The 15,115-nt window shown below is 43.0% G+C and overlaps 1 protein-coding gene across 1 annotated transcript in view; it reads right to left on the bottom strand.

Annotated features, from left to right (window-relative positions):
- CLVS1 (clavesin 1) overlaps positions 1 to 13,687 on the bottom strand; it is a 534,684-nt gene extending 520,997 nt beyond the window's left edge. Inside the window, exon 1 of the mRNA XM_078685644.1 lies at positions 13,572 to 13,687. The gene's annotated coding sequence lies outside the window, so the exon portion shown is untranslated. The remainder of the gene's footprint in view (positions 1 to 13,571) is intronic.
- Between the last annotated feature and the right edge of the window lie 1,428 nt (positions 13,688 to 15,115).

Here is a 15,115-nt window from a genome sequence, read left to right on the forward strand (position 1 = left end):
TAGGGGCCGAATTGCTTAAACATCCTAGTGCTTCTCAGACTGGATCATCCCCCAGTGTGTATCATGTAATAGATTTTTAAAAAGCACAGCGTGTTTAAATACCCAGGTTTTCACTAAGCTATGACTGACAGGCTCAAATGCGAATTAACTGTTTCTCTCATATAAATTCTTTCTTACACTGTAAAAGAATGACTATCAAGAGAGAATCAGCAAAATATTAGTCTTACCAGACATAGATGGCCACAGGAACTTAAGAATGTAATGGCTAATCAAGTTGTTTCAATATGTTGGGGCTAAGCTTGCAAGCCTTTATATATGGGCACCAATTAATTTTACATAGTCTGTTGCATGGAAGAGCCAGTTTAATGGAGTAAAACACTGGTCGCATTTTAAAATATTAAAAGAATGTGACTAACTAGGCTGTATCACAAAAATAAGGTGTAGTGACTGGGTCTCGGAGACCCGAAGGATAGAAAAATCCCTGGTCTAATAGAGAAGGGTTCAGTTTTTATTTTTCACAAATCTGTATAGATATTTCTGGGCTCCTATTGCGAATGATCAATCCAAGAACTAGACGAGGTGGGCTCACTCACGTAATGTGACATGCTTCATCATAGGCCACCTCTTCCCATCCTGGTAGGATCATACCACCAGGGCGGACTCGACCTCGGGTTGGACTGTCCCGAGGGAGTTCTTAGATATTCTTTTACTCTGAATAACAATAGTCCAGTCACTAAACGAAAAGTACCTAAAGGTATATAACCATTTATCCTTTTATTTACGTGGTACCTAGGGTAAGAATTAAAAAAAAAACGTGATTACCGAGAGGTAATTTATGAGTATAGCTTTGGATTATTATGATCCTTGCCATCCCGATTTTTTCACCAACATGTTTCTGCCCTATTTAATAGCCAATTCGGGCTGGGGCATGTGTCAGGGCTATGCGCTTCTCATATATCCCTTTCAATGAGCGATGGTCGTGTTAGTTAACTTAGGGAAACGGCCTCTACAACAAAGCCGTTTCCACAAAAACCTTTACCACGCATGCATTACAATGCATGCGTGGTAACAACGAGAGGATTTACCACGCATATCTTTACTACGAAATACGTAGTAAAGGTATGTGTGGTAAATGAAAAAAAAGGGGGGGTTTTGGGGGGTCTCCCCCCAAAAACGAAAAAATCGAGGGATAAAAAAAGGGGGGTTGTGGGGGGTTTCCCCCCCAAAAATAAATAAATACCTGAAGTGACGAACATCAAGCGATCAGCGTCGTAAAAGAGGAAACGGAATTAAACTTCCACTTCCTCTTTAGGACGTACGGCCGACGTAACCAAGAAGAAAGACGTAACAAAGAAGATGGACAGGAGACGAGTTGAAAAGGTAAGGGAAAATGATTTTTTTTTTAAATAAGGGTTAATGGCAGGGGTAATGAAAAGGAGTAGAGGCTGGGGACGTGAAAGAGGACAGGTGTAACCTTTAACAAGAATATGCCCTCACCATGCATAAATTAACAACGAAAAACGTTGTTAATCTATGCGTGGTAAAGGAATATTAGTGGTAAAGGTTATGCGTAGAAAACGAATTCCGTTGTAACGCATGCGTGGTAAAGGCATGCGTTGCAACGGAATTCGTTGTAACGTCATATATTCGTTAACTTATTACACTGGACACATTAGAGCTCAATAAAATACAGAGCCTACCTCTGTCAGCCATAGACATCTAAGCAAGACATCTATATTTTTGTAGCTACCTGCATCGTGGCCTGTTGTGGGGGCCTATCCTGTAGTCACACTTTCGTCAAGGAGCTGTGCTTTCTTTTTTCCTATCCGATCCCTAACTGACAGCCTCTGGTTCGACTAGGCTGCTGCATTTTCCAACTCTTACAGAATCACTGATATATTCATTACAATAGTCAAGACATTTCAAAACAAACCAAGTCAGGATAACCCCTCTGGGCCAGACACAACACAATATTGAATGATGATGTAGATAAGGAGAAGTTGGTTGAGATCTCTGTGCCTTCAGCAGAGATGCCGTGTTGGCGGCTTCATTGAAGTCATTGTAAATGTACTGGGCCAGCATCATATTTACACTAATTGTTGCATAACATCTACTATCTTCTCGACCTTCATTTCAATGTATCATTGACTTTGCATCCAAAACTTCATGTCTGAAAGTTAATATGGGAGTTTCCAGCTCCTTGATGCTTTTTTCATCTTCTTTAACACGGACAGGCAGCAAATGCACATCAAAGTTGTATTCCCCACTCCAGGTTTAGCATGATGTATTACTTGGTTCAGTAGTGATTTATGTTTTCACTATTATCAATTGTTAGAACTCAGATATGCAGGAAGTTAAGGCAGAATGTGGGTCATCATCAACAGCAAAGGCGATTTGGCGATTTATCCGTCATTACAGGAGATTTTGCTTTCGAAACTATGGATGCATTTAGCAAACTGGGATTTCCACTGGTTCAAAGAGTCGATTGTGGTTCTTATTACAGGTTGGCGAGTATTAGGTGTGGTATTTATTGCACCTGATATATAAAAATATAGCAGGGAACATAATTTAGGGGTGTGAGAAACATATCCCAGTACGAGTGTTTCCATGTAAACAGGGATTAACGTAGATTTTGGTGCTTACTGCACAAAAATCCACATGCGCCAAACTTTACCAGCCATTTTTTACTAGATAAATATAGGCAGGCTTGACCTGCTGATATTCATCACAAAGGTCATAATTCCAATAGACAGGAGTTATCACACATATTGCAATTAATCGGCAACTCATAATGAGGGCTTAAATCTCCATATTTCTAATTTGATCAAAAATTACCCATTGCCTCCTGTTTGAAACTACATCTAGAATAGCTGCATGTTATAACAACATGGGTATTACAGTGTTTCTAGATTCATTTGCATTTGAGCTACTACCTCACTACATCACATAAGTTACATTACATGAAAATAATATTACATCCACTATATTGACCTAACCACTACATCACGAGGTAATCATAGGTAAGTAGTGGTGGCTGTAACAATAACACATATATAAATGCCATGAAGATGTAGCAGTGGCTGATGCACTGGATACAATATTACCATATGTAATAATCGACTTCAGTATAATGGCATACAACCACATATCTTTGCTGCTTGTCTAAAATGGCACAGACAAGCTAAAGCAACAAAAGAAGGCTCCCCAAGGCTACACTCTAATTTGTCCGAGATTATAAATGTGGGGGTGCATTTTAGGAATTCTAAGAACTGTACATCATAGTGCAAAACCTTCATAAAAACATTTATTTGTGTTTATAACAATATTAAATAATGTATTTCATATAAAATAATACTTAAAAGGGTTCAAAATGTATGCACACACAAATTATACACATAAAAATCATTGAGCAACACAAATCTCTCTTTTTTTACAGACTGAGGAAGAGTTTGGAAATATTCAAAAAGGACCTATGACATATGGGGCCAAATGCATCACAGGGTTTTGCCCATTCCGTGTCTATGGGAAAATGTGTTGATGCATATGGCCCATGGTTTTTAAACTTCTGACCTCCCCATCACCGTCATACAACTATGAGTAAATGCCTGCTTTTCAACTTGTATAATGTGATGGCTGTGGTAGATTCCGATGGACCGTCACCACATTTCAGTGGTTGAGATGGTTAACCCCACCTTCCTCGGGACACAAAAAATATAATCTGGTTTAAAATTAAAATTCAACTTGCGACCCTTGTTCGCAAACTTCATGTGGTCTGGATCCCATGTGGAAAATGTCCAAGAACATCCTTTTTAGAGTAATTGCGATCAGGAAGATATAACACATGATCAAATTCTTGCTTCAAAGAACACTTCCTTAATAGCTAATAGAACCCATCCAAAAATCCAAAGGGCCCGATTCACAGAACTAACTTAAGACAAAATCCTGAACTTACTACTATTTTGGTATTCACAGAAGGCACTTATACATTTTGGTATTCACAGAAGGCACTTACTCATTTTGGTATTCACAGAAGGCACTCACTCATCAGTAAGTGCCTTCTGTAAATACCAAAATGAGTAAGTTACTCAGGTTCAAAAGCTTTTATTCGATTTGTAAAACAAACCATACAAGCAAGACAGATTTACATATTAACATTGATTTCTAAAATTTCCTCAAGGTCACCAAATCTAAACTATCTAAAAACCATCATAGACATAATATGTTACTGTCCAAAAACATAATTTGACCAGTACAATTTGGTTTTGGACGATACACAGTCTATTGCCTGATAAAAACTAAATTCACTTATAATACATACAAATATACAGACAGGAAGACATAGAGTTAAAACACGGTCAAATGCATCAAATGACTATGGCTTTCCTGGCAGCTGTACATTTTAGTATATATGACGCAACAAAAAAACAAATATCCAGATCCTTTAAAGAGGATAGTAGCTGTAAAGCATTCTTTGTAGAACAAACATTATTTTTTAAAAGGATGGGTTTTAGATATAATATCCTAAAAGAATGGTAAAATTTACAAAACAATAAAAAGTGGCAGCAACTCTGACGTGAGATGTTATCACAAGGGCATACGGTATCGGATCTGGCTTTCATTACAGGGAATGCAACAAGATGGTGTACGATTCCCAACCTTAAGCGTGTTAAAACAAACCGGTGAGAATTACGAGTAACACTAGAAAGATAAGGTTGGAAACCGGTAATTGGATTACATTCCCGGTAGGACATCACAGATTGTAAGTTACTCATTTTGGTATTCACAGAAGGCACTTACTCATAAGTGCCTTCTGTGAATACCAAAACGAGTAAGTTACTCAAAATGAGTAAGTTAATCAAAATAAGTAAGTTACTCATTTTGGTATTCACAGAAGACACTTACTCATTGATGAGTAAGTGCCTTCTGTGAATACCAAAATGGGTAAGTGCCTTCTTTGAATACTAAAATGAGTAAGTGCCTTCTGTGAATACCAAAATGGTAGTAAGTTTGGAATTTTTTGTCTTAAGTTAGTTCTGTGTATCAGCCCCGTTGTCTTCGAATTGCCCTATAATAACTATAGGTCAATTCTCTCTAGGACAGCTGAGTCCTGAATATCAGTCTCGAGCCCAATGTGTAAAAGGCAGTTCAGTTTGGTAGGGGCTGTGCATTCCCACCTCACAATTCACAGAAGAACTGCCCTCTGATAACGAAGACTCTGTAATGGGTGTTCAACTTTGTGCAAACATTAAACGCGGTTTCTGTTTCTTCCACATTTCCTTTCAGTTTTGCTACTGCCCCATTGGCTTAAAGTGGTTGCTCTATTATAGTGGGTGGCATATACAATAAAAACATTGGAATGGAATGCAGACAGAGTAATCATTTAGCAGTGGTTCATTTTAATTTAAGTATTTCCGTCCACAACTTTTGTGCTGCTAAATTTTATCTCTCTACAAAATCTCTTATTGTTAATGCAGAACAATGACAGAAAATGTAAACAAATATGGGGAGTGGGAAAATTATTGGAATATGTTGGGCAAGTTTACTACTTTTTTATGCAACACAGAGTAGCAACCAAATTTGCTGCAGTGCATTGCACAAAGGACAAAATACAGCACGAAGCCATATCTACACAGATGTCATTGCTGCTGTCATCTCCTATGCTGGTACTCTGAAAGGCTGCATTATGTAATGTCAAAAACACAAACGGTGATGGAAGCAATGCTTGCAAATAGTTTACCATTGGCAATCGCTCGAGGTACCATTACAACCCTTTATTTATTTGCCCACAATGCCCCTCAGATTATACCCAGCCATATGTAGATCAGCCTTGGTTCTGCTCCAGTGGGAACATTCCAGCCCAAACTGCCAGGCCAGGTTCTCTCTGAACCAGAACACAAGCAACCAAAGACAGGTTTCAGCCCGGCTGGGCCTCTTCAGTTGGGTGCAGCTTGGTCCCAGTGGTAACATGAGCACAAGACCTCCATCGATTGCAGTTTGTTAGGCTTAGCATAAACTTTGTGAAAGCCTCGGACAATCTGCAACTGAGCGAAGTCGCAACTGACAAAAGACTGACTGCCAGATAGAACCTGCACCTTTCCGGATGCTGTCTAAAAGTTTTAACAATGTGTTGAGGAGTTGGTGGATGCTCTTTAGCATCTTAGGGGCTGTAGGCAGCCCTCTTCCTTGAACACACCTTTTACTGCTTCCATTCTGCTTCCAACCTTAAGAAAATCAGCCACAATGTAGAGCGCCTGACTACTTCATCATTGATGAGGGTTGCAGTGATGTGACCTGCATTCCATCCCTGATGCCACGTCACAATGTTTGTCTATTGCAGATTGTCTTACTGAATGAGCCTGAGGTGAAATGGAGTCTGTGTGCCTCTCGTTTTCTGCATTAGAAGCACTATTTTTGCTGTATCAGCTTCAGTTGGAAGGGAATACTTCTTGGAAGCTTATGTCTACCACTGCAGCCCACTTCATAAACGGTTGAGTGTGATGAGATGCAAGAAAAAGGTCATTTTCTGAGGGAACTTTAAACTAGCCTGCCTCCAACCAGAAATTTGAACATGGTTGTAAAAAAATATTCCTGCTATACACTTTTTAAAAGTGTTTTTCTTTCACTAAATAACCTTCCTTTAGATATTCGGGTATCTGAAAATGCTGGTTCCTTAATTTCTATCTGTGAAATTGAACAAAAGTGTTGTGCTGGGTGATTGCTCCAGCTGATGAGGCCAGTCCAAGATAAGAAGTATGTCCCCTCTCAAGCAGGGACTACCATCTGGAAATTACAGTGTCACGGTGGCATCATCCTACCAACACCCACCTGCTGGACATTTATCACAGTTGCGTATTTTGAATATTGCTTCATAGATGACCTGTAACAACCGCAAACTTCAACCATTTTTGTTGATCTGAAGGAGGGCTGACAGATGAGAAGCAACAAAAAGCAGGCTGCATTAGATGATCGTAAACTGTGGTCTGTCTGAATTGTAATGTATATTAGAAACAGACTACTAACCTTGAACACGGCCCAGAATAATTCTTGCACACCTGTCTACCAAGCAGCTCAAGCAGAAATGACCTAGTGTGCAATTTCCTGCAAGGCACAGATTTTTAAATTACATCTTTCACGAGGGCTTTGATGAACCCATTATTATGTGGGTTCAGCCCTCGATTTGAACCTTACCTTGACCCCGTCATGATTCTTAACTGTAGAGACAACAAGCCCCACTGAGATAATACATGGTCGTCTCTCAACATATCCTGGTCCAGACCCCATCTCTGCGAATCACATCTACTGAATGCGTTGGCTCCCCTGAAAGGGCATGCACGTGTCGGAGCTCCCCTGGTGGAAGGAAAAGCCACACTCGATGTGCCCACCGTTGACCCGTGGCATTTGCTATCACCCTTTGTAAAGGACGAGGTGTCAGGCGACATTTTGATTTCAGGGCTGGGCATTTCGGATCATTCGCATAATGCCCGTTAAATCCACATCTGAAACAATTGGGAATGCTTTCTTTTTTATAAGATGAACCAGGATTAGCATTCTTTTTAAATGAGGAAGGTTTATAACTGTTCCTTTTTTGATAGTTACTAGTTACTTTACCCACAGTTACACTATCATCTCTATCACAGTCCTTGAGGGCAACTTTGGCACACCTCTTGGACATTTCCGCTTTCCTGACTATTGCAAAAATTTCATTAAGTGGAGAATCTCCACAAGTTCAGAGCTTCTCCTGGCTAGATGTATTGTTGCAATGCATGACTAATTGGTCTCTAACAAAACTATCATGGAGGGTACTGAATTCGCAATTAATAGCCAACTTCTTTAGACAAGAAACATAATCCTCAACAGATTCCGACCTCCCTTGTTTCCACTTGAAAAACTCATACCTGCTTATCCCAACACAAACTGGAGGATGATAATGTGTGTCTAAATCCTCCAGAGCGTCTAGAAATACAGTATTGTCGTCAGCTCTAACCTTTTTTTCCATTTGGTTAAAAATCCTATTGCCCTCTGGCCCCAGACTATGTAAAAGCATTTTCTTTTTCCTTTTTTGCGAAAAAAACATCATCCTGTTCTTCTTCTAGGGCGCCTATATAATTTAAAAAATATACTTTCCAATCTGACCATTTAATTGAAGGTTCACCTGGACGAGGTAAAAATGGGACAGGTGTGTTTAACCCACCTTGCGATGCCATTTAGTGAATTAATAAAACAAAGTAACCTAAAAAAATGTTTTAATAATGCAACATAAATACAAAATACATACAATTTAAAATAAGCAATGGATACTTAAGGTGTGCATGTCACCGAAACCTTCAAGGGGCATGCAGTAAGGTGTGCATGTCACCGAAATCTTCAAGGAGCATGCAGTAAAGGTGTGCACATCACCGCCGAAAGATGCTTCTAAAAATGTAATTGTAGTCAATGAGAAGGAATGGAAAAGTATCTAACTGTTTAAAAAAAAAAAACGAATAGTTTCGATGTAGTCGGTAGTTCCAGCTGAAGTCGGAGGCAAATGCGGTGAAGCCACGAATCTAAATATTTCTGTCACGGAACAAAATGGAGGCACGTTGCGTGACCTTTGTCTCATGAGGACATCAAGCGTGGCGTGAGTTACAGCGTCAAGGTTCTGGAGGAGACACCGTAACACTCACAGAGACGTCACAACCCACACAGACGAAGGACGAAGAGTTCCACAGCTGAAAATGCCTCACGCTCCAGAACATCCAACAATTCAAAGGACGCGCAGGTACCGTTACATTTAACAGCCGACAGGGTGCCGTTGTTTCCAATCAAACGACGAAGCATTCATCATTTCAGCTCAAAATGACTGTGAATTTTGTCAAAATGATAATAAGCACGCTTTCTTAAATAAGTGCTCACGTAACGGTTTGGACAAAGTCAAATTCGTAGGGAGGCTTCCACATACGAACTCAGTCAAACTTTCATGAGAATTGTACTCACGGTACGAAATGTTTGTGTGCGACCTCCTGGGCTCACGACTTCAAAACAGCACAGCGTTTAAACACAGGGAAGGAATAAAAGACGATAAGTTTTTTTTAAGAAAAAAAACATTTTCTTTGCGTGGGTTCACAATCTTCCTGCCTGCTGGTTAAATGTAGATCCCATCCTCCGTCGCCAAATTGTAAAGAACGAGGTGTCAGGCGTTCGTAGTTAGTTAGGATATTTATTAGAGAGCAGGCAGGTCCGTCCTTCCCAGTCAGGTACCATACCAACAGTGGTCACCCTAACATTCTGGAGTGTGGATGTGGTAAATCATCTGGAGTCATGGTAACCAGATGATGTACCACGAGCACAACACCACACCCTTTAAGCTCAACAGTACCGCGGCGAGGAGGCAATGGACCTTGGAGCAATCAAGGAAAATTCCCCCTTTGATTGCATTTGGGGGTAGTAAAATCCAGCATTTTCGTGGTTTAAAGGACCCCTCGGGGCTCTTGACCCTGGTGCCACTGCACCTGCTGCACCAACGGTAGCTCCCTCTCCCCTGAAGCCCATCTTCAGTGTGCAGTGACCTTACTTTCACACCACATGATGAATGCTGACTGTCTGCAGTCAACAACTTCAGACTGAATGCACCCAGGTGTGCGCTGCACAAACATGATACAATGAAAATACTGCAGCAGCCTCGTTTCTGCTCTGAAGGTATATCTATACGTTTCTTTACACGATTAGCAGAGAGGGTAAGTGAGGAATAGGGTTATCCCGTCTTAAATTAATTTAGAAAAGTGGTTCATTGTGCTCTGTTTCTTCATATTTTGCATCATATTTGTCATTTTGCAGGCCAGGCAGATTTATTCTCAAAGTCCGTCTCATGTTTTAAAAACATAAGACTGCATCTTAGCTCACCTATGCACCTATACTGACCCTTGTACAGTGCAAACAAGGACAAGAATTGTACTAGGATTACTTCAATGGGGAAACGCTGCTTAGCAGACCTTAGAGACTCCTGGGCAAAAGGAAATTATGTGCTGCGACTTCCTGCGATGGGTGTCTTCAGCGATAAGTCACAAAGTGCCCCACTAGACACAGCAACCTACGAAATCTCTGAGAGACATACCAATGTTTCTCATATAATACACCCCAACATGAAGTTGAAGGAAATACCATAAGCCTCGAAAATGTAGGAAGAAAAAATTAGCATGAAACAAATCATTTTTGGTCAAACCAATCCAATGAATTGGGGTTCATGGTCTAAACTGTTGGCGGCGAGAGGGTAGGGCTTCAAACGCATCCCTCCCAGTGTCCATGCACCAAGAACCTCCCTTGCTGGGTTGCTGATAGCCCTCAACCAAGTTCAAAACTAATGTACTGCTCCAGAAACACGTATCTCTCTCTTGATGCCAGAAATACATATTCCGAGAGGCGCATAAACCGTATCCACCAGAATAATCTCCATAAACATAATTATAATTCCCTGGAATAAGCTGATGCTGCTTTACCCATGATTGACATACGTAACTAAATGGGCAAGGCATGACTATTCATGAATATTAAATCAGCTCTGCTGGGCTCCCGGGAGAGTGATGCCTGTGATAACGCTGGGATGCTGCCAGTCGTAGCAGCAGCATCCTATCGCCTCCAACATCCACGAACATGACTGGAACTGGGTATCACCTCCAGCACTCTCACCTAGGACTGGATTGAATATCTCTTTGAACATGACGGGGACTGTCTATCACGTCAAACTACCACATACATGAATTGGAAAGAATATTATCTCAACCCCACAAACATGACTGGAACAGTGTATCATATTCAACCACCCCAGGCATGATCTGGAAAGAATAATATCTCAACCCCATGAATAGAGCTTGAACAGTGTATCACCTGCAAGCACCTCAACCGTGCATGTGACAATCGATGGACAACAATAACCCGAACGTTTTGGAATGACATGTCGCCTCCAACATCCCAACCAACATCCATATTCATGAGTGAGCCTGTATAGCCCCAAAATATCTCCAACCATACCTGTGACCACTATCCACTTCCAACCTTGCAAAAACGACTGGGACAGTGTATGGCCTCTAACCCTCAACTCCTCAAATGTGACTGAGACAATCCACCACCTCCAACCCTCCAACCCAAAAACATGACTGGGACAGTGTATCACCTCCAACTCGGCAACCCAAAATGACCGGGACAGTATATCAAATCCGACCCTCCACCCCAAAATCATGCCTGGGACAGCCTATCACCTCCAACCCTCCACCCCCTAACATGAGTGGGACAGTCCATCACATCCAACCCCAAAACATGCCTGTGACAGCCTATCACCTCCACCCCTAACACGAGTGGGACAGTCCATCACATCCAACCCAAAAACATGCCTGGGACAGCCTATCACCTCCAACCCTCCACCCCCTAACATGAGTGGGACAGTCCATCACATCCAACCCCAAAACATGCCTGGGACAGCCTATCACCTCCAACCCTCCACCCCCTAACATGAGTGGGACAGTCCATCACATCCAACCCAAAAACATGCCTGGGACAGCCTATCACCTCCAACCCTCCACCCCCTAACATGAGAGGGACAGTCCATCACATCCAACCCAAAAACATGCCTGGGACAGCCTATCACCTCCAACCCTCCACCCCCTAACATAAGTCGGACAGTCCATCACATCCAACCCAAAAACATGGCTGGGACAGCCTATCACCTCCAACCCTCCACCCCTAACATGAGTGGGACAGTCCATCACATCCAACCCAAAAACATGCCTGGGACAGCCTCTCACCTCCAACCCTCCACCCCTAACATGAGTGGGACAGTCCATCACATCCAACCCAAAAACATGGCTGGGACAGCCTATCACCTCCAACCCTCCACCCCCTAACGTGACCGGGAGAGTTTATAGCCTCTCACAATCAAGAAGCTTTGTGCAGCGTATCCCATCCAAACCCCCGACCACTGAGGAACAGCTGCAGGCGACGAGGAGCAGACTTTGGAGTTTGTAATTCCCTAGCCTCCGGCGTGTGCACGACGCACCTCGGCCCCTCTCCCGGCGCATGTAAATGACTTGTGTGATGAATGCGCGCCCTCGGTGCGCGCACAGCATCTGCTTCATTACCGGCCCGGCACGTTTTCAGCAGGCAGCTGCTGGTCCCCGGCCCGTGAATAGCGTGCGCGAGAGGGGAGGCGGCATTCATTTGCTGATTGGATGGGCCCTGCCCTCCGCTGTGATTGATTCTAACCACATGTCGCCTTCCGTGCCCCCTGTGTCTGTATTTTGCATGCTGGTCTCCTTTGTGTTCAGGGCGCAGACAGTTTTATGGCTTCATTTACTTTTCTTCAGTGAAGTTTTTCACCCTCACAACACAGCACGCTACAAAGGTTGTCAAACCGCGTGACTGCACCGCGGATGGTGCTGGAGAGAGCATTGGCATGACAGCACCACCTGGAAGTCAGCATTTCCCATCAGGCACATCAAAACAAATCAATCTTTCTTGCTTTTGTGTGAGTAAGCAAGTGTATGCTTTTTTATCTACAGTTCTCTGCACTTCTGTGCGCGTGTGAATTTTTTTTTGTCTGGTTCGTATGCGTTTGTGTGATAATATGGCTGTGTTTGTCTTTTTGCCCTAGTGTAGTTGTGATATCTGTGTGTGTTTCTACCATCTTGAGTGTATGTGTGAGGATGTATGCTTAACATGTGTCAGTGCTTGTGTGCCAGTGAATGAGTGAGTGCTCATCCGTAGTACCTTTATGCACGTTTGTCATAGTGTGGATGAGCCTTGTGATGCTTTTGTGCACACGTCCGTGTATGCTTTTATGTGTGTGTGTGTGAAACACACCACCACAGTGGGCGAAGCAATCTTTAACATTTTTGCATTTTTCCTGCTACGTGTGCTTTTAAAACACCAAACGAATAGCCCGTTAGCATCACTCCCTCTGCCCAGTTAATACACAATCATGCATTAAAAAATGCAAAATGGCATACGCACGCGAGCGGAGGCATTTGCAGGTATTTGCATTCCCTGTACATTCCTCAGTGACACGAGACCTCCCCTGCACTGGCCACCAGCAGCAGCTCTCACCTGTCACCCCGGCTCTCCTCACTGGTCCCGGCTGGCAGAGAGAACGAGCTGAGAAGGAGGGCTGCTGTTTGGCAGGCTCTCCATCTGCTTCTGTGTGGTAGCAGGGGAGGGGCGGGGAGGGGGCACAGAGGCAGAAAGCGCCCTTCATTCATGTAATTGTTTCGCCGGATCTGGAGGAGGTGAGGTCCCGGCCTTACGCTCTTTGTTTGGGGCGGTGAATAATCGGAACTTTAAGGTTTTTGCCACAACTCTGACGATTGGCGATAGACGGGCCCATCCCCAGCTTTTCAACGCATTGTTGTAATTTTCTGACAGACCTTTCTTCGTATCTAGCATTAAAGATGCCTGCAGAGGAGTGATTATGTATTTAGCAAAACAGCAGCTTTGGGGGAAGAGAGAGATGGAAGGCGAATGAGCGCTGTCCGCGCACTGAGGTGCTGAAACACTGCAGACAGCCTTCAATCGGATCATGACGCGTTTACAGAAACAAGACCAAATACCTGCGTTGTGCCGCCCACGCTCCCACCGAGGCCGGTTCTGAAATGGCTCCAGTTGCCCGTGGTTGATGTGTCCTCTGCAGCCCAAGATCCTTGTCAGGAGCTGCGAACGTATCTCCACTCCAGCGGCCGGGATTTTGGTGGGAGGCGTGAGCTCCACTGTCTATGCTCTTCAACACCACGGCAGGGCGACCTCCGGGTCCTAAAGCCCTTCGGTTACCCCAGACTCTGCTGTTTCCAGGGTGTGCAAAGGATAGTCATGCTTATACCAAAGCGAACACCCACGAGTTGCGCAACCTTTAGTCAACCAACATTATGCTTCCTCCTGCTCGTTCCAACTTTCAACACATTTTCCAGCTGCGTTTCCGACATTCATAGTGTTCTGTAAGCAATGAAGATTTTGGTGTTTTCTATTTATTCTGCATGTGCTAAAGCGTTGACATCTCTAAAAAACATTGTCACTAGAACCAGAAATGTGCACAGCGAGGAAACTGAGTGGGCGAGGGTGATGACATTGGGAATGGCATGTGTGGACAATACACACGACTGTACACATCTTAATATGAAATATGTATTACACAGTGTATGTTATACATAAGGTGGTGTGATTGCACTGGACATGTGAAGGTGAAGTGTGTGTAGGAGATGGGGGTAACAGTGGGCAAGGGACAACCCAGAGTTAAGCAAGTGTCCGAGTCATGGTTCACAGCTGCGAAGTTTAGTTTGTGGGCAAAGACCAGGGTCCCACTTGGAGGGCATTTCCACTGAATTGATTTAAGATGCAGCGAGTCAGTAAGAATGTGCACATGGGATTTTTTTAACAGAGAGGAGATGGTGTTCAGCAATATGTAAGGGTCGTGAAGTTGAATGATGGAAGAGAGGCTTGGACAGGTGACTTCCTTTGCCCGTAAATCAACGAGAGCAGAAAGGTGTACATGATTCTGGCACCACCAGACAGGGCATTGGCTATCTCTTGAAGCAGGGAAGTCGACTGGTGTCAGTGGAGAGCAAAGACCACACGAGTTGTATGTTGACTACTTGGTCAAGGGAAGTGACTGTATACTTTTGTATAACCATGAATAAGATATAGTCGCATTTGCCCATAAAAATATTTTATTTTTTATAGGGCTACTCGACCTAATGTAGGTTTTCCGAGTGCTTTACATGACACACACAATTAACCAAGGGCCATGAAAGTCATAGGTGTGTACATCAGTATGCAGGAACTGTACATCCATCAGTGAGAGTTTCAAACCTGAGAGAGTAACATAGCCATTTTGGTTATGCACAGCATGCTAATAATGCAACTCCAGATGTAAGGTTTAGAGAGCGCAATACTTGAATTATCTGAAAGGAGTTTTTAACAGCCCTTTTCTGAATAGTGGGAAAGACGGGATCATCTGTGTATTTTGTTTGTTTATGAAGTGCTTAGTGTTGTTGAAGCAGTGATAGGGATGGAATTTTTGGGTGCTTAAAGTTGGCCCCAGATTTACTAACAGTTGACGCGATGGAGCAAGGCATTTTACTGCGCTGGGTCAAATGGATAG

This window comes from Lissotriton helveticus, chromosome 4_1 (assembly GCF_964261635.1).
Source record: "Lissotriton helveticus chromosome 4_1, aLisHel1.1, whole genome shotgun sequence".
Taxonomy (NCBI): domain Eukaryota; kingdom Metazoa; phylum Chordata; class Amphibia; order Caudata; family Salamandridae; genus Lissotriton; species Lissotriton helveticus.